We start from the raw sequence: 24,140 nt of genomic DNA, 5'->3' as shown, positions 1-24,140 counted from the left end.
TGAAGTTATCATAGTTACATCACTTATAGAACTTCATAATTAAATGGTTTAGCAAGACCAAATGCACTACTGTATACAGTCATGGTTTATACTTTATAGATATGCAGTTAGAGATTACCTGTCACCAGAGTGAGTTCAGGTCATGGAGACATCACACCAAGGACAAATGAAATTTACTTGAAAGTCTCCTGGAACTAGAAGACAAAAAAACCCAACCAAGTGAAAATGAAACTTGTGCATACCTGAAAGCTCATTGGGAACTGGATTTTTTTTCCCAAGTCTTTAAGGAGCCTTATAGGATTCAGTGCTGTAACAACCATTTCACTTCAGAGCCTCAGGGCTGTACGTGCTGAACAGCTGAGCCCTTCCAAGACTGCTGCATCTCTGTCTTTCTAGAGACTTAATTATTTTTAAAGCAAAAGGGTTAAGATTACAGCTGATGGTAGCACAGGAGATGCACAGAGTTTTATCCACATCGCTGTTTTAAATACGGCATCCAGGCTCTGCTCTCTGATCTTTCTAAACTTTGAATCTGGCTCTTTATGTAAAGGATCTTGAATATAAAAGACTGTACTAGAACATCACCTATTATTTGCACTGGGTGGGAGGTGATATTTTCAGCAGCATCCAATTTTTATAGGACCTCTTTATGTCCAAGATTCCTTAGTACTTATTTGGTTATGTACTCGTCCTCTGGGAGTCTGTCTGAGAACTTTCTGCTGTGGTTTTGTTTGGTATTTGAATTAGCACTCAATTGCTGTTTTACGTTGCTCAGTCATGCCTTATCCTCCCCGTCCCCTGCCTCGTCCCTGATGAAATTTGGGTTTCTTTCACTGTGTTTGAAGAATTTCTTATCAGGCATTAACCCTCTGAGCCCACAGATTAACCATCCTGGCATAAGTAAAGCCTAAAATTTGAAAGCAATCAATAAAAGTGAAACAATGACACTATCTGAAAATAAATGTTGCCGAGATGGATCAGCTTACACTGCTTTAAGGGCTATATGGGATTTGTTCTCATCTGGGAAATAATTTGCTAATGCAATATGGATTTAAAGTCCACTTCAACCTAAACCTTTCTATGATTCTATATCTAAAATACACCAATCTGTCAAAAGTTGTGCCAGGTGATCCCTTACACTGCAGCTTAATTTAGCAGAAGGAAAATGCCACTCTATGCTTTGTTTGGACAGCCTGGGCTAGCACCAGGTCTGGAGGTTGGTGGCCCTGCCTGTAGCAGGGGGGCTGGAACTTGATGATCCTTGGGTTCCAACCCAAGCCATCCTATGATTCTGTGTTTATATTTCAATTTAATAACATTTGAAGAACCAAAGGTATATTCTCATCAAAGATTTCTCTTTTCCCAAAAGCAGCATCCAAAGGAAACCACAGAACGCTGCACACCAGTTTTACTGACCTTAACTTACTTAGTTGTTCCATGTTTTGCACTGCTTCCTGTTCTTTTAGGTATTTCAAAGGACAGTTGAGTATTGTGAAATGTGGTTGTAATTGTAAAAAAAGAAAAAGAGAAAGAAAAAAAGTAATCCTTCAAAATATTGTGTGAAACATATTGCCTTAAATATTTATGCAACAGATGCTGATGCTTTGCCCTAAGGTTAATGTGGATCCATTTAGCATCTGTTACTGAGTCACCGTGGCAGAGATTAGAACGTTATGTTTGTATTTAGATTATCTATTGCAAACACATCTGGGTGACCATCCTGGGATTAATTTGTTGAAGTCTGACATTTGCGCACTGTCACCTTATTCTGATCTGGTCCTCTCAGGGTCTGTTGTCAATTCCATAACTACCTCCCCCCATTCAGCTGAAGGAAGGGAAATAAGAAAATTGAAAGGTCAGACTTCTGAAGTCATCTTCGCCATGTGCTTAGCATTTACATCATCAAATTAATGGAATAACTGCAACCACAAGCACAAAAGATAAAGGACAGAAGCTCTTTTTCCTTCGCAGTACAAATCCTTCTCACACAGAAGCTCACACTGAATCTTTTCCCAGCTGTACAGGATTTACTTCCCATTCTCTTCCAAGATGCCAGAAACTCAGCCTCTAGCTAAAGCTTGCTCAGACAACTCTTTTTTGTTTCTCTTGGTGAAGCAGACGCACCACATTCTAATCACTTGCTCTTTCCACCATGAGAAATGTTCTGGGACAGAAACAGCCCCAAAAGATTGAATGTTATCATTTCTTTTCTCGTTATGCCAGTTTACACCACTGTTGTCAGTCAGTGTAACACAGATGAGTAAGTACAAGCTGTGGCAAATTCCTGGAGATTGTCTTGCAGTGATCTGGAAGCCAACCTGCCTTGCCATGGAATCCAAAGACAGTCATGCCATCCATCTCCCTGAAGTAGAACTGGACCCTGAAGTCTGAAAACTGCAATATTTTGTATAGTTCTGCCTACATAACAAATATCCTTAGCATCCAAAATCCACTTGGCAGGTGTTCGATCAGGCACTGAATCTCATATGTATGAACCACTCCGTGCTACAATGAGAGTCTGTTCACCAGTGTGTAACTGACTTGTTAATGTGAGCAAATGAAGCATCAGAGGAGGGTAGGGAAGAGGGAAAAGAATAAGGTCAGCTCAATAAAGTAAGTAATCTGTAAGGATTAAGCAGTGCTTCTGTGTAGTGCTTCCTCCACCAAAAGAAAAGACAAGATCCGGTGCTCTCAACATGAACTACTATGAAGACTGGCTGACCTCTGTGCCTTTGGCAATTGGAGCAAAACTTCTGTGTCATGCAAAAGGTTATCAGGGTATCCCAAAAAAGACATAAAACATATGGTAAGATGCTAAATGCAATGTTATCCATTAACATCTACAGTCATCTGGGATAGGCAAACTCAGGCCAGGGCAACAGAAGTTGATGTCCTAGGGTCAAGATTAAATTTAAATAAGACACGCGCTGCTTGTTTGTTAGTGAGACAAACATGATGTCACTCATTTACTCTGCAAACACTCCCACTGAGTTACACTCAGTGCTAAACTGAGAAATGTCCTTAAGAATGTCATAGGTGAGGAAATGAGCAGGAGGAAATGGTACCTCCGTTTTGGTACCTGGGTTAATGGAAACTTATTTGAAACACTGGAAGTTATGTAATAGGGTGCAGCCATTTATCAGGTGTTGCCTATTGAGAGGGAAAACTATACAGAGCCACATCTGACTGTAAAAAGCTTCCTGTAATGTTTACTTTGAGATGGCACCTGGAAAGAACGTCGTCTTCTGAAAGCATCTGCTGTAATGCACAGCCCAAGAAATGCACACAAACAGCTGTAATTACTAATAAAGACACGTGTTTTGTGAGTGCTGGAAAGCCTTCAATTTAGCATCTCTGTAAATGCCGGAAAGCTCTTAGAATAAACGACCAGAATTCCTCCTTCTGGCAAGAGCCCCACTTGATGGCTCTACCAAAGAAGAGCATTGGAAGTCATTTTTTACAGCTGGCGAAGGAAAATACAAGTTTAGGTGAAGAATCTGTCACAGCTTCCAGCATGAGAAAGGAAAGCAAGAGACAGCTTGTCTGAGCCTGCCTTCTCACAGCAGGAGGGCTATGGAAGTGTTTTTGATGTCAGACAAAACCATTCCACCATGGATAAAATGCAACAGAAATGGACGAGGTGCAGTTTTGGGAAGTGATGCTTTTTGATTGTGAAGGTGCTGTGGGGAACATTTCAGTGTCAGCTTTGTGAAATTCAAAATCTGAGTATCTCTCTATGCTCTTCAGCTTCTATAAAGGCTCCCAGCATGGCTCACTTTCTTTAACAATCCTTAACTACTATCTGCAGGCACCAACTGTCTGTTATCATTTCTGCAGTTTAACAATACAAAGCAAAAACAGAAATACAAAAGAACAAAAGTAGCTCATGAAGTCCAAAGACGTGCATAAGATTTGATACACAACGAATTAATTTCTTCTCATTTGGTCCCCGCGAGGACGGCGGCCCCAGGGTTGTGTGGTCCTAGAGCTTTAAAGCCATTGAAATTCTAATCTTTAAAAAACACTGAAAGATGAACTTTGACTGTACAAACCTTTAAATAAAAATAGCATTTTTACTAATGTGCTCTTCCCAAGTGCCTGCGTCTTCGTAGTAGGTTTCCCATCCTAATACTGTATGTTTTTGCAGCTGGCAATTGACACTGCCAGTGAGCCTTTATGTTCAATGTTATTTAATATATTCCCATCAGAAAGTTATTTTTACTTTTCAGTTTCAGTATCTTCTTGAAGTGTCCTGCATATAACGTTCATATTGTAATTTGCATTTTTTCCCATAGGATAAAAAAAAAAAAAAAAAAACAGATTCAAAAAACAATATTGAAAGAATTCAGACCCATTTGCTGAGAAAAAAGAATTTTACAGAATGGAAAAATGCTGGGAAAAAAAAAAGAAAAAAGGAAGAAATGCAACTTTTTAATTTAAGCAGCTAAACAATGCCACCATAATGAAATACTGCCATTTAATTTTAGTGGTATGGCATGGAAGGATCAGATGTTCAGTTATCATCATGCGTGGTTCTTTCCATCAGGGCTGTGCTCCATCCTTACACCCCCAGCCTGTGTTGCTGGTGGAAGCTGCCTCGACCCAGTTGCAGGGCATTCCACCTGGATTTGCTGAACCTCATGAGGTTCTCCTGGGCCACTGCTCACCCTGCTCAGGTCCCTCTGGGTGGCATCCCACCCACACCCCACAGCTTGGTGTCATCAGCACACTTGCTCCACTGTCAGCATCACTGATGAAGATATTAAAGCACGTTGCCCCCAGCACCAACCCCTGGGAGACACCACATCCCTGATCTCCATCCAGACGTGGAGCCATTGATCAGCACTCTCTGGATTCGGTCCTGCAGATAGTGCTTCGTCCATTGAACCGCCCACCCATCAAATCCATACCTTTCCAATTTGCAGAGAAGGATATTACTTACTCTCCCACCATGCTTGTAGCATGAAACTTTAATTGGCATTTTGTCCACGTTTCTCACAGTGAGATGGGTTCATTTTCTGCATTTGAAGAGTAGATACAATTTACAGGTCTGCTCAGAACGTATCTGCCATTGCAGCATTATAGTCAGATGTATATTTATTGTCTGCAGTAAGCTACTAAACAAGTATACTGTGCCCCTTCCCTTGGACTGAGAAAATTTTTGTTCACACACAAGCAGTATAAAAATACTGTGAACTCTTTAAAGATCTTCAACCCAACACTTTGTGTTGAATTAGAAAAACAATCTGATGTGGCTACAGAAATAATGTTTGCATTCTGTCAGTGTTGTCTCCGCCAAATGCTGGATTATCTGTTTCACATTCGTTTAAACACAGGAAGGTTATAACAGGTCAGACAGCAATCTGGGCTTTATTGGCTGGGAAAACTGACCTCATAAATCTGATTTGATACATCTGTCCTTTCAGCTGTCTGCATGTATGCCTGTGCATTCAGTTGGCCACCTGCCTGCTCAGTGGCAGATCAGCTCCCGTGGCTTCTGCACAGAGCATTTTCCAAGTCCCTCTCTCTGCCACAGAAATAAATACATTTGAAGGAAGTTCAGAAAGGAAGACATGTTTATGGCAGCTCGTAGGTGCCCATGAGAGACAATGTACTGCTATGATGAATGGTCAGGAAACCATTGAAACTATCCTGAGCAATGCTGCTATGCCAAATACTGCTGGAAAAGGATGATGCTACTCTCCTTGCCACACTTTCTGAGTACACATGAGGGTCTGTGGTTGAAATACATCATGATATAACGTTGTGTCTCATATTGCAAATACTTATCAACTTCCACCTGATTGGTATCTGTCACTTGAATCCAATTAGAGACTACTATTTTTCCAAGAGACCAAGATTATAGTGGAAATGAAGGACTGGAGCTAGTGTTGCAAAACTAGAAAACAGTTATTATGATGCAACACGTCTTCCAGGTAAACACGGAATGCTGAATTTCATTTCCTAGAGTGAAATGTCTCCCTCTGTTTATCACCAAAGGCATTTGAAGCCTGTGGCTCTGCAGCACAGTGCAGGTAAGAGTTTTTGGAATGAAGTCACCAGCAACCCCTTTTTCCTGCATTGCTCTGACCATTCCATTATTTAGGACTATCAACAGAAGCGTACATCACTGGTATTCCACCAGTAAACCAATCTGAAAGAATAAGTGACATGAGACATAAATAAAAGTACGTTCTGCTTGTTGCCTTTCCCAAATGAAGACTGATAATCTATATAAAGAGGTTTTTTTTACCAAGAGGACCTGTTGTGGGTTGATGGCCTCTCACCAGCTCAGGTTGCCAATGCCCATCCAACGCAGCCTCAGGCACCGCCAGGGATGGGGCAGCAGCAGCTCTGTGCAGCAGTGCCAGGGCTTCACCACTTTCTGAGCAAAGGATCCCCTCCTCCCATCTAACATAAATCTCCCCTCTTTTCGTCTAAAACTGCTCCACGTCTTTTTGTGCTGGGAGCCCAAAGTGACAGCAGACAAAGGTAGGAGCAAGTGGTAAATATGGCAATTTTAGAACATTTCCCTCCTGCCTGACATTTTCAATAGATGCAGATGGAATTTCGTGCTTGATCAACATTTCTTTTCCAAACGTCTTAATTCATTACCGGATGCATACAGCAGCAGTGAATACACACCTGAGGAGCCTGGCATCTGCACTGATTTAGGTTTGTTCCAAGAACTGATGTTTAACTTCATAGTGAGACTGAGAAGGATTAAAAAACAGATCAGCCTCCACACTATGGATAGATTCAGCAGTCCAGCTACTTACAAGCAAAAAAAAAATGGGCTCATGCTATCGATCTAATTTTCTGCTATGTGCTCAGAGCATGAAGTGTTTGATCTGATTTTACGATGCCTCTGCTTCACAACACCCCTTCTAGTAGTGCAGCATAAGATTAGAAAGATCATGGGAACAGCAGCTGATAGAATAATCCACTCATTGATTTCTTCTCCCTGTTTACTCCCAGTGTTTTAATTGAATTTTGTGGTTCAGCGTTTCAGGCCGTGCTTTCAGAGTCAACTGGAGTACAAAGTAAAGCAATGGGAAAAATCAAATTCTTGAATTTTGTCCAAATGGTATTGGACAAAAATAGACTCCAAGATTCTCATTGCAAATTTGACTCTGGAATGAAGGTTGTGGTTTTTGTTGGTTTTTTTTTTTTTGGGGGGGGGGGTTGTTGTTGTTGTTGTGCTTTGTTTTTTTCTTCTTTTCAGGCAGTTCTTCCCTGCAGTAAAGAGCAATGAGAAAAGAAGAATACTGGGAAAGGGAAATTTTTCTTGTTCCCAGCGAGCAGGTTAAAATTTTAAGGAAACTGGAGGTTTTGAAGAATTCACTCTTGACACAGAAGTCACAGAAGAAACATTTGAGAGGGACAAGCTGCTGCCAATCACAGAAGCTTTCAGTGTCAATCAGAGTAGAGCTTGGTCTGCAGTCTCTCAGCAGCGCACTTGGCAATTGCCAAATATTTACATTCTGGACACCTAAAGGCACTTCCACTTTAAGTATAATTCGAAGAGAAAGGCAGAGATTTAAGAACAAGTATTAACTGTTCATTTTCACTCGAGTGCTGGATCTTCACATGGACTTTTTCCCAACACTTAAGCTTCAGTCAAGTAAGAGCGTTCTCCATCACCTTGAGAAAACAGTTCTTCCTGCTTTACCTGGTGAATGCCTTTCAGAATCCAGCAGCTGAGATTTACAGACATCCTCAGACTTTGGATGATAACTTGTAGTTCAGTTTCTCTCTGTGCTTCAGTGTTCTACGCAAAGTGCAGGTAGATGCTCCTTCCTATCTAGAAGATGTGGCACAAAGACACAGCTTCATTCCAAAATGAAGGTATGTCAGCTGTGCTCTATGCTTTTCAAAACTACAAGTGGCTAAGAAACTGAAAGGCTCTGTGAGTAAACAGAGAGCACGTGGGAAAGGAAAAAGGAGCACACACAACTTTTCACACCGATCACAACATTTCTGCAATGAATTTGGGCCCACAAAAACAAGGTTAGAGCTGAAGAACAGGCAGGCACTCTTAATATTCTGTAAGACACCCTGGACACTGTTCCCTATATTAGAAATAATAAGCATATATAAGTTTGAGATCAGCTCTTAATAAAGTAATGCTTTGATAATTCTCAAGCAGAAAATGACTTTGCCCATCTGATGGCTTGCATGTGAAATGACACAAATTTTGAGAGGTCTTACAGAATCACAAACACATCAGAATGTATCTGAATGTATTTGAATGTCCTGAGGAGAATAGTAAGAAGAGGAAAACCCAAAATACCAACCCTCCCTTCTTGCATAACAAAAAATAGTTTTCAGACACGATGCGGTTCAGCATTTCAAACGGATCACAGCATTGCAAGGACAGCAGTGCCAAGGCACACAGAAGAATGGCAGGCACTCAACGTGGATCCAAGCCTTTAGCACTCCACAACATGGATATTCTTGCAGAAGCCATGCATGACACTACTTACAAGGCAACTACTTACAAGGCAACTACTTACAAGGCAACTACTTACAAGGCAACTACTTGCCCACCAGCACTACTGAGTGGTTTTTCAGGATGCTAGAACGAAGAAATGAGGCGAGACCTCCAGCAGTATTACCTGCACAGTTTTCTAACAGTAAGTGAAGTGGGCAGCCTGTTGGGCTCAATGATCTTTAATGGTCCCTTCCAGCCAAACTGCTACTTTCTTTTCTGTTCTATGCTGTGCTATTCTGTGTACTGCAGATATTTTTCAGTGTTGTTAAGTAGTATATTAAATTTTAAAAAAAGGACATGAAATACGCTGTAGAATTTAATGAAAACTTAACAGAAGGCAAAATGAATGTGATTTTAAAGGAATTTCAGTAAGTGACTTGGTTTGGTTCCAAGCACCAGGTATCACGGGTATACTACAAGAGAGGATGCAGATGATATCCATCCACTTCCTTGTTTGTTATTCATCCCAATTCCAGGTGTAAAATGCTGTGCAAATCTCACAGTAGTAAAATATCCACATTGGCTGTATTTCCTGTTGCTCAATAGCACATAGAATATGGGTTGGGGTTTTTTTTGGTCTTTGTTGGGCACTACAAGACTGTATTATATAAAGCTGCTGCTAGCACTACCCAAACATATTAGAAGTTTAACTAAGACAATGTGTTTCAGAAGAATTTGCTTTCTTTGGAGCTGGAATGTCCCCATAAAAAGGCATGATCTGTACTAGACTGAGCTGTCCAATGATCTGCAAATACTGAACGCTGTGTCCCAGAGTAAACTCCGCTTTCTTCAAACCCAAATTGGTTTTATTTGTTCTGTGCATGCAACGAGCATTTTCAAATCATGCGAATGCTGCATGCTATAAACCTGCATTTTGATTTGTATGGTTGACTTTCACAGATGGTAGTTTCTGTTTGTAGTACTGCAAGTCTGCTGGCAGTAGCATTGGGTCTCTTAGCGAGGGGAGGAGAAGGGATGTGTCTGAAAGAGTCCCTAAAAAGCAGAGCTGATAGCATTTACAAGACTTGTGCCATTATCCTGATTTGCCCAATCAGGGCATATTTTCCCTAGAGTCTCTCTCTTCCTGCCAGAGGTCTGAAAATAGTATTATTTACATAGATCAGCACAAGGCAAGAAAGTAAAGGACACAGAAAAGTGAGTTAACTGAAAGCTTCACTTCGCTGCTAATGAAGGCTGAAGGATTTGAATTTTACAACATCTCATTTATCCAGAACACAGTGGTGGAAATCATGGTGGAGACAATCCTTGCATCACTGAAAGAAAGAAAAACGCTGTGTGTGAGCTTTGCAGTGCTGCTAGAGGTTGACTCCATACCTGGTTTTCCTCATAGTGAAACTGAAAAGCTGCACCTTGATTCCATTTCTGATGCAGAGAACCATGCATCTCACTGCAGAACAACTTAGCACACATAAGCACTCCCACACTGGCTCGATCCAAACGTGCTTTTGGCCTGGACCTACGTCTCCAACAGTGATCAGCAGAAAATGTGTGGAAAACAAGCGCAAGAAACGAGGCAAATGCAGAGTGATTCATTCTTTGATATACCCTCCCAGCTTGCTGCCTTTTTTAGTAGTAACGACAAGTTGTAACATTGGCAGGGAGTCCAGCTTTTTACACTTCTACCATTTCTATTGTTGTCACACAATAGAGAGCTCGGGTCCTGGAAGACAAGTACAAAATGAAATGTTTCTACATCATTGCTCTAAATGCAATCATTTGCACTTCTCTCTAGCCTTTCCTCGAAGTCTCTTTAAAATTTTCCACTAAGGGCAAGAAGATATCAGATAAAGAAATAGTGAAAAGCAAGTCCATCCTTTGAGGTCTTCTGGTGTGAGGGCAAGAGCCTTCCAACAGAGCACATTCTCTAAGCTATTTTAGAACGTCCCAACAGCTAAGGCTTCTACCCTTAATAGTCAAACACAACTCATTCCAAGTTTTATGTTTAGCCTGCATTCCCGATTTCATAACAGGATTTCTCACTACAGCTTTGCACCTCCTGCACATAGGTTGAAAAGGACTACAGTCAGATGCAGAAACTGCGGCCATCCATAGGTGGGCACTGAAATAGTTTCTATTAGAGCATTGAAGGAAAATAGTAGAGAGGAGAGAATCTGAGACCCATTCCACAGATCACACAGAAGAGAGGAATCATCCTGTGCCACAGTCAATTCCTCTGCAGCAAGCTGAGGAACAGTGCTGCAAGTAAAAGCTTGTCGGGAAGTCAGCACATGATAACTTTGCTATCTAGTAACAGCTAATATGTCCAAACCTCCTGACAAATGTTCTTACTGCAAGCTGCCATTGGGTGAATGAGTCTTTAACCAAGTATGAGCTTCACTGACAGTGTCAGTGCCCCCCCAAGGAAAGGATGTACCTGTCAGACTCTGTGGATCCCAGAAAGATTGATGCTAGCACTGCGTTTTCAGCATATATGGTTTTACATGGAAATGCTTTTAACCTGGAAGAGGGTAGATTTAGACTAGATATTAGGAAAAAATTCTTTACTGTGAGAGTGGTGAGACTCCGGAACAGATTGCCCACACAGGTTGTGGATGCTTCTTCCCTGGAAGCATTCAAGGCCAGGCTGGATGGGCTGTGAGCAGCCTGGGCTATGGGAGGTGTCCCTGCCTGTAGCAGAGGGGTCGGAACTACATGATCTTAATGCTTGCTTCTAACCCCACACTATGATTCTACATCCACTCAGAAACAAACCAATACGTATTTGACCAGTTCTTGAGACGTTCCTGTCCTGGAGGTGAATGTTAGCAGCACACCAGGCCACGTGTGTTCCTTGCAAAATGGCATCCATGGAGGTTTTTTTTTCTCATGGAGAGAGAGACCTCATATAGAAGTCCACAGCTAGTGAACTCTGTCTGACAAGTGCTTCATGGTTTCCAAAGAGACTTCAGATTCCAATCCAGGCCTGCTTCAGCCAAGTGCAGCAATCAGGCTGTACTGATTTTTGCTACGTCCTGCAAAAAGCTGTGCAGCTACAAAGCAGGATATCTTACAACTTTTCAGCTCTTACAGAGGAATAGGGAATAAGCATCTGAGTGCTATCTTCAAAATTCATCTAGCATTTAAGACTGTAAAGAGCAGATATGCTCTTATTTGACCCTCCTTTCAAAGCAATAGCTGAATCTGAAGGTATTCCAACACAAGTGCATGCTTTGCATATTCCAGAAATGTTTGTAGTTTCTGCATTCTTTCAACCAACCATGAGGCAAAATCTCTGCTGCGTCTGCAGAGTAATATAATGTTTATCTCATAGCTCTGCTTGGTCCGTATGTTGCTTCCATTAGAGTTACATCCTAGTCTGTAACAGCGCTTGCCAATCAAGACATTCTGGTTTCAGTAGGCTCAGGCTTCTGAGATGTTTTAATTACACAGCCAACTAAAAGAGAAAGAAAAGATTAGCGCAGATCACATCCCTAATTCACCATAAGTCAACGCTCCTCATCACCACTTGGTTTGAATTGCAGCGTATTAGAGATGTATTGTGTGCAAATCCATTTCCGATGCGCTGCATTCTGTGCGTTATCGATCCCGCAGAGCAGCCATGCAGCTGAAACAGCCGAGAGTCTGCAGTCAGTAATTGTTTGTCTGACCTATTTATCCATAACCCGCCAATGACTCTTCTGCTTTTTTTCCAGTAACTTCTGCCATGCACATAATACTGTAAAGATACACAGAGGAAGACACAATAAACCACTGATTGTATTCTTTTTTGTTTTTTTGTCACTAACACAAGAACTTGCATTATGACAATTCCTGTTCGCCTCTTGATTAACATGAATTTGGCAGTGGGGACGAGTTCCCTCCAGGTGAGTAAAATGGGAAATATCTACTATCACTTTACATCCACTTTAGCCCCAGGACAAGAACTCTCAGACAAGTTTACACAAGATAGCTGTGTTTTCTAGGCATTTTAAAACTGGTAATTTTTCTTTTAGGTAAACAAACACTGCTACTTTGAATGCCTTGCTTGAGATGCTTAAAACTCTTCTTGCACTCACATCTAAACGCTTCCCAGCATCTAGGAAACATTTTTTTCACACAGGGACTTAATATTACAAGGATGTATTACATCTGCACACACAAATACAGACATAAACAAATATATCTGTATAATAAAGATACAGATATAAATGTGTTGGAAGAAAAAAGTGTCATTATCCTCATCCCATTCCTCAATATCTTTCAGAGCTGGAACTTGTGAGTCCCTCTCTCAGCACCCTGACTCCTCTGTAAAGTGACAACGTTGTAGGAAGAGCAGCTGCTCTCACCTGTGTTACCTCCACAGCCGTACAAATCTCAGAAATAATCAGAATAACTGCTTACATTTTTGGCAGCTTTTTTTTTCTTCAAGGACAATTGGTTCTAATTGGAAAAGAGCAGGGGAATCCTTGAGCTGGTGACTGAGCACCTGGTGAAGGGGTGCTGTTGGCCTAAGGAGCACATTGTTTGCACCTGTGCTCTCCCATGTGCCCAGAAGGGCTGCACCCAATGCAGAGCCACCCTGGGCTCATTTCAGGGGCAGCCACTGAAGGGAGAGCATCCTTGGACCTAGGCTGCTTCCTGAGGAGTGCTGCATGGCCAGAGATCCTTTCCGCCAGCTGGGTGAGTTTAGATCTTCTTTTTGTATATAACCATTGGTCTATTTGTGAATGCTTTGGTGTTGCCTGCAGCCTGTCAGCAGCTGTTTTGCACCTTTTTGAGCAGGACAAAAGGCCTGGTTGCTGCTTCTCAAACACCTTCCCTGATGTGCTTTCAGGGGCAACTCCAGGAGAAATGCCCCTACAGCCCTTAAGCCTGCTTGCAATACTGAGCATACCATGAAGGCACAGGGCACCGTTTTCATACCCTGTGTGTCCTCCAAGGTGCTGATGTAGAATCACAGAATGGTCAGGTTTGGAAGGGACCTCAAGGATCGCGAAGCTCCAACCCCCTGCCACACGCAGGGCCACCAACCTCCACATTCCATAGCTGCCCAGGGCCCCATCCAACTGGCCTTGAACACCTCCAGGGATGGAGGGGCATCCACCATTCCACCATCAGCCTGTTTCACCACCTCACCGTTCTCTCTGTGAAGAACTTTAGAAGAAAGTGGTGATGTAGGAAGACAAGGCTATGGCAATGCACAACTGCAGTTGAGGGTTTAGGTCAATGCTTACCTCAGCCCTAGGGTCAGCAAAGCACAAAGTGCTTTACCTGTATTCGTAGCTCTCAGTGGTGATGCTCCTCATTTTGGTGTTAGTGCTCTTGTTTCTCTGAAATGCAGAATGTTACTGTGCTGTATGGCAGTACTTCTCAGGAACGTGCTGAATTCATGTGATCTTAGGGGGAATATGGTTTAAAGAAGCTTATACAAGATGCTGTGGGAACTTGGAACTATTGTTGTAAAGGCAGAGAAACAAGTGCATGCAAACCTGCAGAGAACCATAATTCACCAGTTCTGTGCTCACAGAACACTACAGGAAGTTTCCCCTCTGATTCCAGAGCACACCTTCCCTTATGCAGCCTGACATCGCTATCCTTCACCTTTCATGCAGCAGCTTGTCAAAGCAGGAGAATCCTCAATGCTCACAGAGGATAAAAGGAAACATGCATGTGGTAAAACTTACATCTGTGTTTCAAAGCGCTGCTAGAAGGAGAGGATGTGACCTCTTGCAATGCTTTCAGCCACTGAGCTCTGCCTATAGCAGCCCACCTGGAGTTAAGCACATTGCAGCATGCCTGTAGCACCACACCTATTCCAGAAGCTAAAATGGTGTTTGTTTGGGGTATGTGGGAACATAAAAGCAGAGAATAGGAGCCAGTGCTTTATCCCAGGGACTGTTGCAGCTTTCTTTGCTGGTGTGAACTCGGGAGGTAGAAGAATAAGGTGCAAAAGGAGTGTTCCTTTAGGCAGAAATAATGCAACAGATTAAGTACAAATATGGTATGTTGTTGTTACAGTGCCCCAAAGAGCTTTTGTGGCCACACTTTTATGAAAAAGGCAGCTTTTCCAAGAAATCTATTGTAGAGCTGCTAAGCATTAATGTCTTATCTGCTTTGATGCAGTTTGCTGCAGCCACCGTGGGCTGCAACGCTCCTTCAAATGCTGCAGCACAAAGCCCTCATCTGTGTATATTCTCAGAAAGAAGTGTGACAAAATGCTCACTCAAAACAAGAATAGTTTGGCACTTCTGCAGTGAAATATGAAGCTAAGGCCAAATCTTGAGGTCAGGTTTTCAGGCAATGCTTTCCCGAACTCTGATGGCTGCCTGTGCAAATGAAGGCATCGCGCTTTGGCCTGTGACTTGGATAATGTGTGGAAAGCATTTTTCTCCTAGAAAAACAAAGCAATTTGAGCTGCGTAATTCTGGCAAACTGAGATGGAAGTTCTTGCACTTGCATTAATCATTTTATATATAGAATTTCTTTAAAGATAATTCAGGCCGTTTTAAAAGGACGCTGCTTTAGAGTCCAGCACTGAAGCTGCTGTTATATTTGGCACTAGGAGAAAGGAGAATTGTCTTCTAAGTTTAATAAGATGTGAAGATCTGCTTGGTACATGTTCAAAAAACAAGAAAACAACGACTATATGTGGCAGTAAGAAACACCATGATCTCAAAGCTGTTTTCCCTCTTGCTTCACACCTTTATGTATTGCCTGCCACGCGTTGGTGTCCTTTTTTCCCTTGTCCAAAGGATTGTAGGGATGAGTCTCTCTGGATGGCTGCCCTCTTCTGGGTGGAATGGAAAGATGTTTGATTATTGCCACACTGAGAAAATGCAATGCTCTTATTTTCCAAGGACACCCTAATAATTTTTGTTGTTTCTCTGTGCAATTACGAAGGTTAAATGATGATGTATTTCCAGGTGAGGTCCCAGATGGCTGTTTTGCAGTTCTCAGTGTAGTTAGCCAACTGCCTGTGGCTTTTCTTTATCTTCTGTGTTTCTCCACTTCTGTATTCCTTCTGTTGTTTATCAGTGCTTAAAGCACGCCGTTGTTTCCTTGCTGCAAGTGCTTAATCCTCCTTCATAAAAAATAATGGAAAACATTTCCATATCTCTTTTCTGCTTAAGGTAAGCATGTTAAACACAGAATATTATGGCTGGAAGGGATTTTACATAATCTTTTCCTCTGCCCCAAGTCAGGATCAAATATTTCTTTGCTACTCTTGAGCTGTGTTTGGCTGAGCCCTGTTAAAGAGGGCCAATAGTGGGGATTTCTGCAGGCAACCCAGTGCACTGCTTCCCCAGTTAACTATTAGCGTTCCTTCAGGTTTGTTTATCAACAGATGACATCATTAAAGGACTCCAGAGATGGACTTCAAAAGGGCCCATTAATTACAGAGCCCGGAGTTTCTTTAATTTGAGTGCAGGGATTAAGATGCGAAGTAGAAATGCTGAAGACCAGGAGGGGAAAAAAAAAACCCTTAAAGAGTGTCAGCTCTTGACAGTGGAACCAGGAAGTCGGAGGCTTTTCTTGCTATTATGCATGCACAGTCATACAACCAGTGCATGCTTTCAAACTTTCACTGCACATCTGTCCATCACTGCACGGGCTAGGCACCAAGCCAGCAGCAGAATTCCTACGAGTCTGTGCAGCTCCCACACGTTTACAGCACTAGGACCCTGAGGGAGCTTGATTTCAGTGAGTCAGTGCAGCTAGCTGAGCCCTGAGAGCAGTGAATGAGACTGGGAAGGCAGAGGGAATGTGAATGGCTCTTCTGGCTTGGGAAAGTATCCGCAGACCGGGGTGCGACAGACTACAAAACAGCCTGGACAGCCCTCCAGATTCCCGTCCCCTCTGAGGTGAGTGAGCACACAACAGCAGTTTTCTCAAAGCAAGTCGTGTGGGATTGAGCGAGTTGTGGAAGTTTGGGATCTTCAGCATCAGTCGATGTGGGTTTTTTTTTTTCTTCTGTGCAGTGATTTTTGCACTCTCTTCAAAAGGAGTGTTTGAAATACAGAGTGCTCCTTGCTTAGAAACCCCATTTGCTCAGAAAAATGTTGGTCTAGTGAAGCTGAGGATTGTATCTGCTAATGCACGTTAAATTGTCTGCATGTTTGGAGTGTGTTCATAGAGCTTTTGTGCTTCCATTCAAAGCTGGAAACAAATCTTTTGTAAGAACAGTTTAACCTTAGAGGAAGGTAAGTATTCTCCTTGTGGTTTTTATCCAGGTAAATAAAAATCTAGTTCTACTTGCACAGCACTGTAGCTACTTCTATATGGAAATTCTTTATTGCTTTAGTTCTGGATATAAGGCTTAATTATTTTTTCCTATTCTTTTATGGCAGTTCTACCGAAGGTAACACTCTTTTTTTCCTAATATAAATTAAATCCAAGTGTGAATGGCCCAAGGCAGAAGCCTTCCAGCTTAGGGACGGCTGTAGGTTACACCATCCGTATCCTCTAGGATGTCCACTTGAAAACGCTTACAAACTGCCTTGACAGACTGAAACTGACAGTGCTTATTGATTTACGCTGGGTGCTAACGCTGTTCTGTCTGATGCATCAGTCAGAGGCAGAAATGGGGATCCCAGTCACAGGGACGAGAAGAATTTGTGTGCTGGGAACAAAAAGTGCTTGTGCTTCAGTTGCTTTCTTCACTTTAAATTTCCCTTATATGCTCAAGGAGTTTTAAAGAAACAGGGGAAGTGAGCGTGCTTGTCAGGCTGGTTTTTCCAAGCTGCCACAACTTCAAAGTTGCATTGTAACTATAAGACAAATCATTGATGGGTGTTTTCAAGCCTCAGTGTCACAATAAAGCCTTTTTCATACTTTCTTTTTTTGCAAAGCCTAAGTAAAATGTGACAATTATCTGCAAGAAGATAGGCAGGAAGTGAACTTGCCAGTAAGTTCATTTGGTCTTTGCACTTCTGAGCTGGTTTAGATATTATGGAAACCAGGCTTTTGTGAAAGCCTGAAAGTGACCCTGACAACCACCTCGTGTTTGTCTGGAAGTCAGAAGGTTACAATACTGCAGTGTTGGGATGGAGAACCAGTAAAATAAGGAAGATTTGTCCCTGGAAGACATTAAAGTCAGGGATGAATCATTTTCTAATAGATCTCAGTAAGATCTGGAGAGGAACTCATTCTGACGAGTGTGTGCAGCACAGTGATGGTCATGTCACATCTTGACTGGTCCCAGCCCCTCACCCTGAAGGGATGCATCAGGCTGACAAAAATGATGGCAAAGGAAGGAACCGTGGCTTTATTTTTCTCTCTCTTAGCAAAGCAGTGTCCATTTTCTCAATCAAAAGCTCAAATTATCTTTTCAGATGTCTTCATTTAAATTCAGTGGAAAATTAGCACAAAGGATCATTCTAACCCACACGCAAGTAGTTATTATATAGAATGATAAGCTAGCATTTGGCAGCCATTATGTAGACTATTCAAACATCATATCTGAAAAATATGTAAAAGACATATAAAGGTTGGCCCTTTTCATGGCAAAATACCCTTCTTTAGTGGGGTAAACAGAACAGGGTCAACACATTTAAAAACTGGATCATTCTATCCATAGAATAAATTACTGCTTCACTACTTTGGGCACAGAGAAATGTTCCTTCAAGTGTAAATTCCATGAATTGCTTTTCTCTACAAGATGCCTTTAGAACTAATAGAATGCTGAATGACAACAATTGGAATCAATTGAATTCAATCGAAAGCATGGAGGAAAAAGTATTCGTAACTTTAAGGAGGTAATGTAGTTCTGCCATTTGTTTCAGTTCCTAAGAAGAAACATTGCTGTTAAAAATCAAAGGTTAATAAAATCAATGCTTCATTCCAAAAGAGTTAATTTTCTAGCACCAAAAGTGGTGGTATTGGTGGGCTCAGAGTTGTGTCTTTTAGATATCAGTCCAATAAAAGGTAGTGAAACCCAGTAGCTGTCAAATGGGCTGCAGCAATGGTGACCTCTGCAGGTAACCATCCTTTCCCCAGGAGTTCAAAGGGCTGATTCAGAAACTGGTAGTGAAATACAACATCTGATATGCTGGGAGAAGTGGAAGATAACATCTCTTCCAGCACAACTTGTCTCATGCTAAAAGTAACAATGCTACTGCTTTTATTTCGTAGTAGTAAGGCAGTCCTCCCTAGTCTGAATTTGACAGGCGCACACTTAATGCAAGCCAATGTATTTAAAAGTGTTTCTGTGATTGAAAGATCTCCTGCTTTGGGATGGATGTCCTATGGGCTGTGTGTGGCTGTATGAAGCCTTTTTTTTAAACAGCTGTGCTGAATTAATTACGCCAAAAAAATACGTGGCCAAGCAAAGCAAGATCCTTTCTGCTTATGCCAAGATATGGTAGTACCTATTAAAGTGATGTATGTGTGCTCTATCTGCCAGATGCCAGCTGCTTATGCATTGTAGGTGGTGGCAGGAAAAATTCAGACTTTTGATAGAAGCCTATACTGTGCTCAGGATAGGACATACAGATCCTGAATATTGCTTGTGGTTCTCATTGTTGTCCACATCTCAGAAGAAGAATGAAGTAAAACAAGAAAGCAGACTGGCTGTATTGGTGGAGAGTTGTGAAGCCAACGAAGCTGGCAAGAGTTGACTCCACCAGCCTACAAGTCAGCGTGTTTCTGAGTGCGTTAGGTCCAAACGAAGCACACCCAAGGACACCACACTGCACAACTGCTTTCATGTGCTCAGATGGATGAGAGCACTTGATTACTTACAGGCATAATGCCTGGGTGGTTATAGTCATTTGAATGGTGTTTAAATTACACCATTACTGTATAGCAGGAGGAAACACACAGAGTACTATTCAGTATTTGGAGCTTGCATACAGCCATTAAAATGAAAATTACCATATTAGGAAGAAATTCTTTGCAGAAAGTGGTGATGCAGTGACACTGCTGCCCAGGGAGGTGGTGGGGTCACCATCCCTGGAGGTGTTCAAGAACTGTGGAGATGTGGCACGGAGGGATGTGGTTACAGCCATGGTGGTCATGTGCTGCCAGTTGGACTTGGTGATCTTAGAGGACTTTTCCAACCATGGTGATTCTATGGTTCTATATGCACACAGACATCAGCTTGTACCTGCATACGCCCATGAGTGAGAATTCACTTAAACCCAAAATGAGAATGTTTTCATGATGTAATTGGAAATAACACGCAGGATGACTTTACTGCTAAGCTTCAGTGGTGCCACTGAACAATGAATGGAACACCTCTGACTCTTCCTTGCCTTTGAGGCAATGATCGTTTGCTAGTAAAGACTCTTCTTAGCTCTTGCCTTTACAGCAATGCTTTGCGATTTTACAGTGCGGTGGTTCGCAGTATCAGAAGATCCAAATCAATATCAGATTCCCATCCCCTACTGCTGGGAACAGTTGCATTGTATGAACTTGGCGTTCGCGTTTCATTGTACTATCCTTCCAAAGAAAATAGTTTGTGGATATTTCATGCACACAGCAAAAATCCTTGGCTGGAGTTTTAGAATCCAGACCCCTGCATGCTCTCCCCTCGGTCTGACAGTAATCCTATAATGTTTTTCTGAACAAAACCCTGACTGCTTTCAGAAATCATACCTGCAATAACCAGAAGGCTTGATGTGCTTCCTGAATTAGTTTCTTTGGGCATAAACCATCACAGTGATTCCAAAAAAACGTGTCCCGATTCTTGTTCTTTACTCCAAAATGTAATTTCCTATTTCCAAAGACAACAATGTGCTAATAAAAGATCAGAGTGTAGTCCATTGAATTGTTGCATATTGGAACTGTCACTGTCAGTGCAAACAGATCCAAGCACAAAGGCAAAATATGTAAAGCAGAAGATGATTTCTTCCATGTCATTTTTGGCCCCTGTTTACTTAACATCAACAGAAGTATCATCACTGAACGTGTTATGAAAACATGACACTTCCAGGAATAAAAATGAGTGCAATAAATGAATAACTGTCAGGATGAGCCTGCTTCCTTGTCCTAGCAGATCATTTAGTTGAGAATTCTCTCTTTTCTAAACGTGATTTTATTTGTTTAAGGATGATTGTTTAATTTTTTTTCCCTATTCTCAATCAGTTTGTATCTTTTTCCCTTTGTATTGTATGGGAATAGGGACAGATCTTTTTGTGGTCTGGTTTATTGACTTGCTTTGCTTGTCTTTATTTTGTTATTGATACAACTGTATTCAATCCAGGCCATTAAAAAAAAAAAAGCATCGGAAAATTTTGTAATGGAAATTAACCAGGTACCTCATTGCTGTGCATTACTTTGATTATGACACGTTTAACGGCTCTATCTCAAAGAATATCTGTTTTTTCCATTTTGAAATACATTTTTTATTTCTGGAAGCCTTTACGGCCTGGGTGACTCAGGTATTAAACACTGCTTGTTCATAAAGGCATTTCTTTGCCCCGCGGTGAACAACACAGCCTGCACTTTCTGAAATGCATCATTTCCTGTCCATTATTTCATGATCCTTTTGAGATATTCTGTGGAGCAGCCCCAGCTCTGCAAGGTGTTTACGCTCGTGCTTTACGACAGCCGTACCAACAGCTCTGTTGAGCCATGGCAAGAAGAACTCACAGTTCTGAAGAACGCAGCTGATCAGTGCAGCTCTGCTGGAATGCCATCATTGCACTGAGCATGGAAACTACTCTATTAAGGCCTTTAGGAAGGGTCACCGGGGCCCATCTGCAGACGGTCAGCAGGCTGAGTTAACTGCAAACTGGTTTTTCACTGCAGCTATCAGTTTCTTTTCATTCTTCACCCCAATGCTGCTCTTAGGAGGGCTGAACATAAAGGTAGAGAGAGAAATTATTTCTGGTTTATGTTACCTAGTGCAAAAAGCAGACTGAAAAATCAGCATTATGAACAGAATGAAACTTGGTGGGTATTCAGTACATGGTTCATAAAGGGCCCAGTGGGAATTGGAGTGAGAATTTATATTGCTTTCCACATTCCCCAAAACTCACATGGGGAAGCTCCATATTGCCTGGAGAATTAATATGGCGTTGTGTTAAGACACACAGCCCAGGAAAGGGTTCTGAAGTCTGGAGAAGAGCTCTGACAAAGCCCTTCACCCTTTCTCCTGTTTCTTTGAGCTTTATTACACTTTTCTCCAGCAATGCCATCATTCAACTATAAAAGCCAAATAAGAAATCCTCCGTTTCTGGTGTTTATGTTGGGTGAAGCCTTGTTGGCATTAGAAGAATTCATCACCTGACGCCAGCGGAAAAATATAAAAGTAGTTATTGTTTACTTTGTAATATCTTATCTAAGGCTCTCACACCTCGTTTGCACAGTCTGTGCTGTGTAATAGAGCTGGGTGAAGGTGTTTAATTCCAGGTGTATGATTCGCAGCCAGATGTCTGAGTTGTAACGTTTGTCATTATGTGACTTGCTAATTGAAGACAAATACTGTGCCATATCGTGGAGGTTACAGGATGATTCAGGATACATTGACTGCAACGTGGTATTAAGGTGTTATTTGTGCTTGGAATTTCCGATATTACCCATGGGATGGAAGAGCTTCACATGACAAATATTCAATATTTTACGTCAATGCAAGCAGGCAGTAAAATTGTGAAGCCATGTGAGTGCAAGAAACAAGATGACTCATTTACAGATGTGCTGATGATAAATTCTTCATCACTGCACATAACCTGGGGCATCAGGAACTAGACTAATGTTCAGATAACCACTGTTTTTCCAAGTGGACAAACTCTTGCCAAAAATTGACAGGAACTTTCTTCAGCTCCTGTTTGAAACGCTCACTGCTAGATATAAGAAACAAAACCCATAGAAATAAACTTTTTGGGAAAACAGCAACTGAACTTAACTGACTTCACTGCAAACTGTGCCATTTCCCTTCCAGGTGGGATTTTTGCTGCTCGTAGTAATATCTGCAAGAGTTGCAGAAGGTTGATATCTTCTAAAGCTTCTAAAAGTTTGCTGCCGTCTGTGAGTCTAAATCAGGGGGTTTCTGCCACTTATCTGTCCCAGAAACAAGGCAGCATTGCAGCACTGTTCAGAAAGAAGAATGTGAAAGGGCAAGTGCTGTGTTCCAGTCCCTTAATCTGTTCATTGCATTGTGACATAATGTAGGCTTGTAAAAGGGGTAATAAATTTCCACTTGGAGGGGGCCCTAGTGGAAACCTTCCAATTGTTTTCCCTGCAAAATATGAATTTTTGGGGATGGATTAACTGCATGATTGAGAGAAAAAATCCCCGTTTTATCAAAAATTCATGGTTGATATTTTGAAACAGTTGATTGAACTCAGTCACTAGGTCTTGATTACAGTCTAGCATTTCCTTCTGCGTAGGCTGATCCATAGGGAATGCCATTCATTCCAACACTGAACTAGAGCAGGATGACTCAGATGATTAATCAGCTTTACTTTTTCTTATTAAGAAGCAAATATTTGACTTCCCCATCTGCAAAAGTGATGAGTGTCAAGCTCATGTTATAACACACATCATTTTGGTCACCCTTGACTCATGTTCTAAGAGAGGGAAAGTAAACTTGTAGCCTATGATCCGTTATACAACTACAGGATTAATGAACACAAACAGCAGTACTGTTGCCTGTGTTTTCTGTTTGACATACAGTCCTTGTCATCTGGGGCCATCCTTGCTGCTTTCTGATCAATATTTGTCCCTAATTTGGAAGCAACCTTAAGCTCGTGGTTTATGGGTTCTGACAGTGGTTATCTATCAGCTGGTAGAAAAGCAGCCACTGAAACCTGTATTTTGCTAAATCACTTCCTAAGCTAGAAATGAGAACAGAATCTGCAGATGAACCACGTCCCTAATCTTCAATTCAAACATTTGCTGAATTTATGATGTTAACAATTCACTTACAGATTCTTCTTGCACAAATCATTACAATTAACCGCAGAGCCTTCTTTTTTTCCCTTCACTAATAGGTAAACCACAAGAGAAATGCAGCCAGTGTGCAAAGTTTGCGATCACCGTCATGAAATGGACATAATGAACCCAGTAAACACATTTCAATTGAAAGGCACAATGATTCTAGACAGAAACCATCACTCTCCCAGCTCCCAACTAAGTAGGTCTCACTGCATGGAAAGGCTGCCAGCTATGGGGAACGGTTTAGAAAGTTAATGACATTAAGAATGGGATTCATTGGCGATTGTAATTCTAACTTCACTAAGCATTGCCAGAGGCATGACATGAAGAAACAAGTACTATTTCAAGCAGGCTGCAAAGCCAAGGGACAGATTAGCATCTGTTGGAATCGGCTGCAGTTGAGATTATTTATCCTCGAACGTCACAAGTTTTCAGAATGCCTAAAATGATTGTTTTTAAATTATTTTCACAAATCTCTGCATTCGGTTCCTAAATTTAAAATAACCTTTCCCTACGTTTTCGCTGTATGCTTTCAAATAAGTGAGCGTGAGGCAACTCGGAGTTGGAAGGCAGGGGAAGGGGCAGTTCTTTCAAATTGCTCGTTGTCAAATTTCACCTTTTACGTCAGAGAGGAGCAGGGAGCAGCTCTGTTGCTGTAGGATAGTCGGCACAGCCTCCAAGCTGCTGATTTTCACATTTAGGCTATGTTGCTGTGGACTTTGTTTCTGCCTTATCCCTCTCTATCCTTACTAATAAGATTAAGCCTTCGTCCACATTCTTCTAATTAAAATGCCATAATTCTGGGAAG

At 41.7% G+C, this 24,140-nt stretch overlaps 1 protein-coding gene across 7 annotated transcripts in view; it reads left to right on the top strand.

Moving 5' to 3' along the window:
- Positions 1–24,140, top strand: part of NGF (nerve growth factor) — a 48,014-nt gene that overhangs the window by 12,158 nt on the left and 11,716 nt on the right. For 3 of the 7 annotated variants that reach the window (XR_007373206.1, XM_048925716.1, XM_048925717.1), the window contains exon 1: positions 16,020–16,317. The exons of 1 other annotated variant lie outside the window; for it this stretch is intronic. The gene's annotated coding sequence lies outside the window, so the exon portion shown is untranslated. Of the gene's footprint in view, positions 1–7,225; positions 8,637–12,617; positions 13,136–16,019; positions 16,318–24,140 lie in introns of those variants that run through there. 3 more of the 7 variants (XM_048925720.1, XM_048925718.1, XM_048925719.1) reach the window with 2 other exon arrangements.

The sequence above is a fragment of the Lagopus muta genome, chromosome 24 (assembly GCF_023343835.1).
Source record: "Lagopus muta isolate bLagMut1 chromosome 24, bLagMut1 primary, whole genome shotgun sequence".
Taxonomy (NCBI): Eukaryota; Metazoa; Chordata; class Aves; order Galliformes; family Phasianidae; genus Lagopus; species Lagopus muta.
The sequence above is the reverse complement of the archived record's forward strand: the minus strand, read 5'-3'. Positions and strand labels throughout refer to the sequence as shown.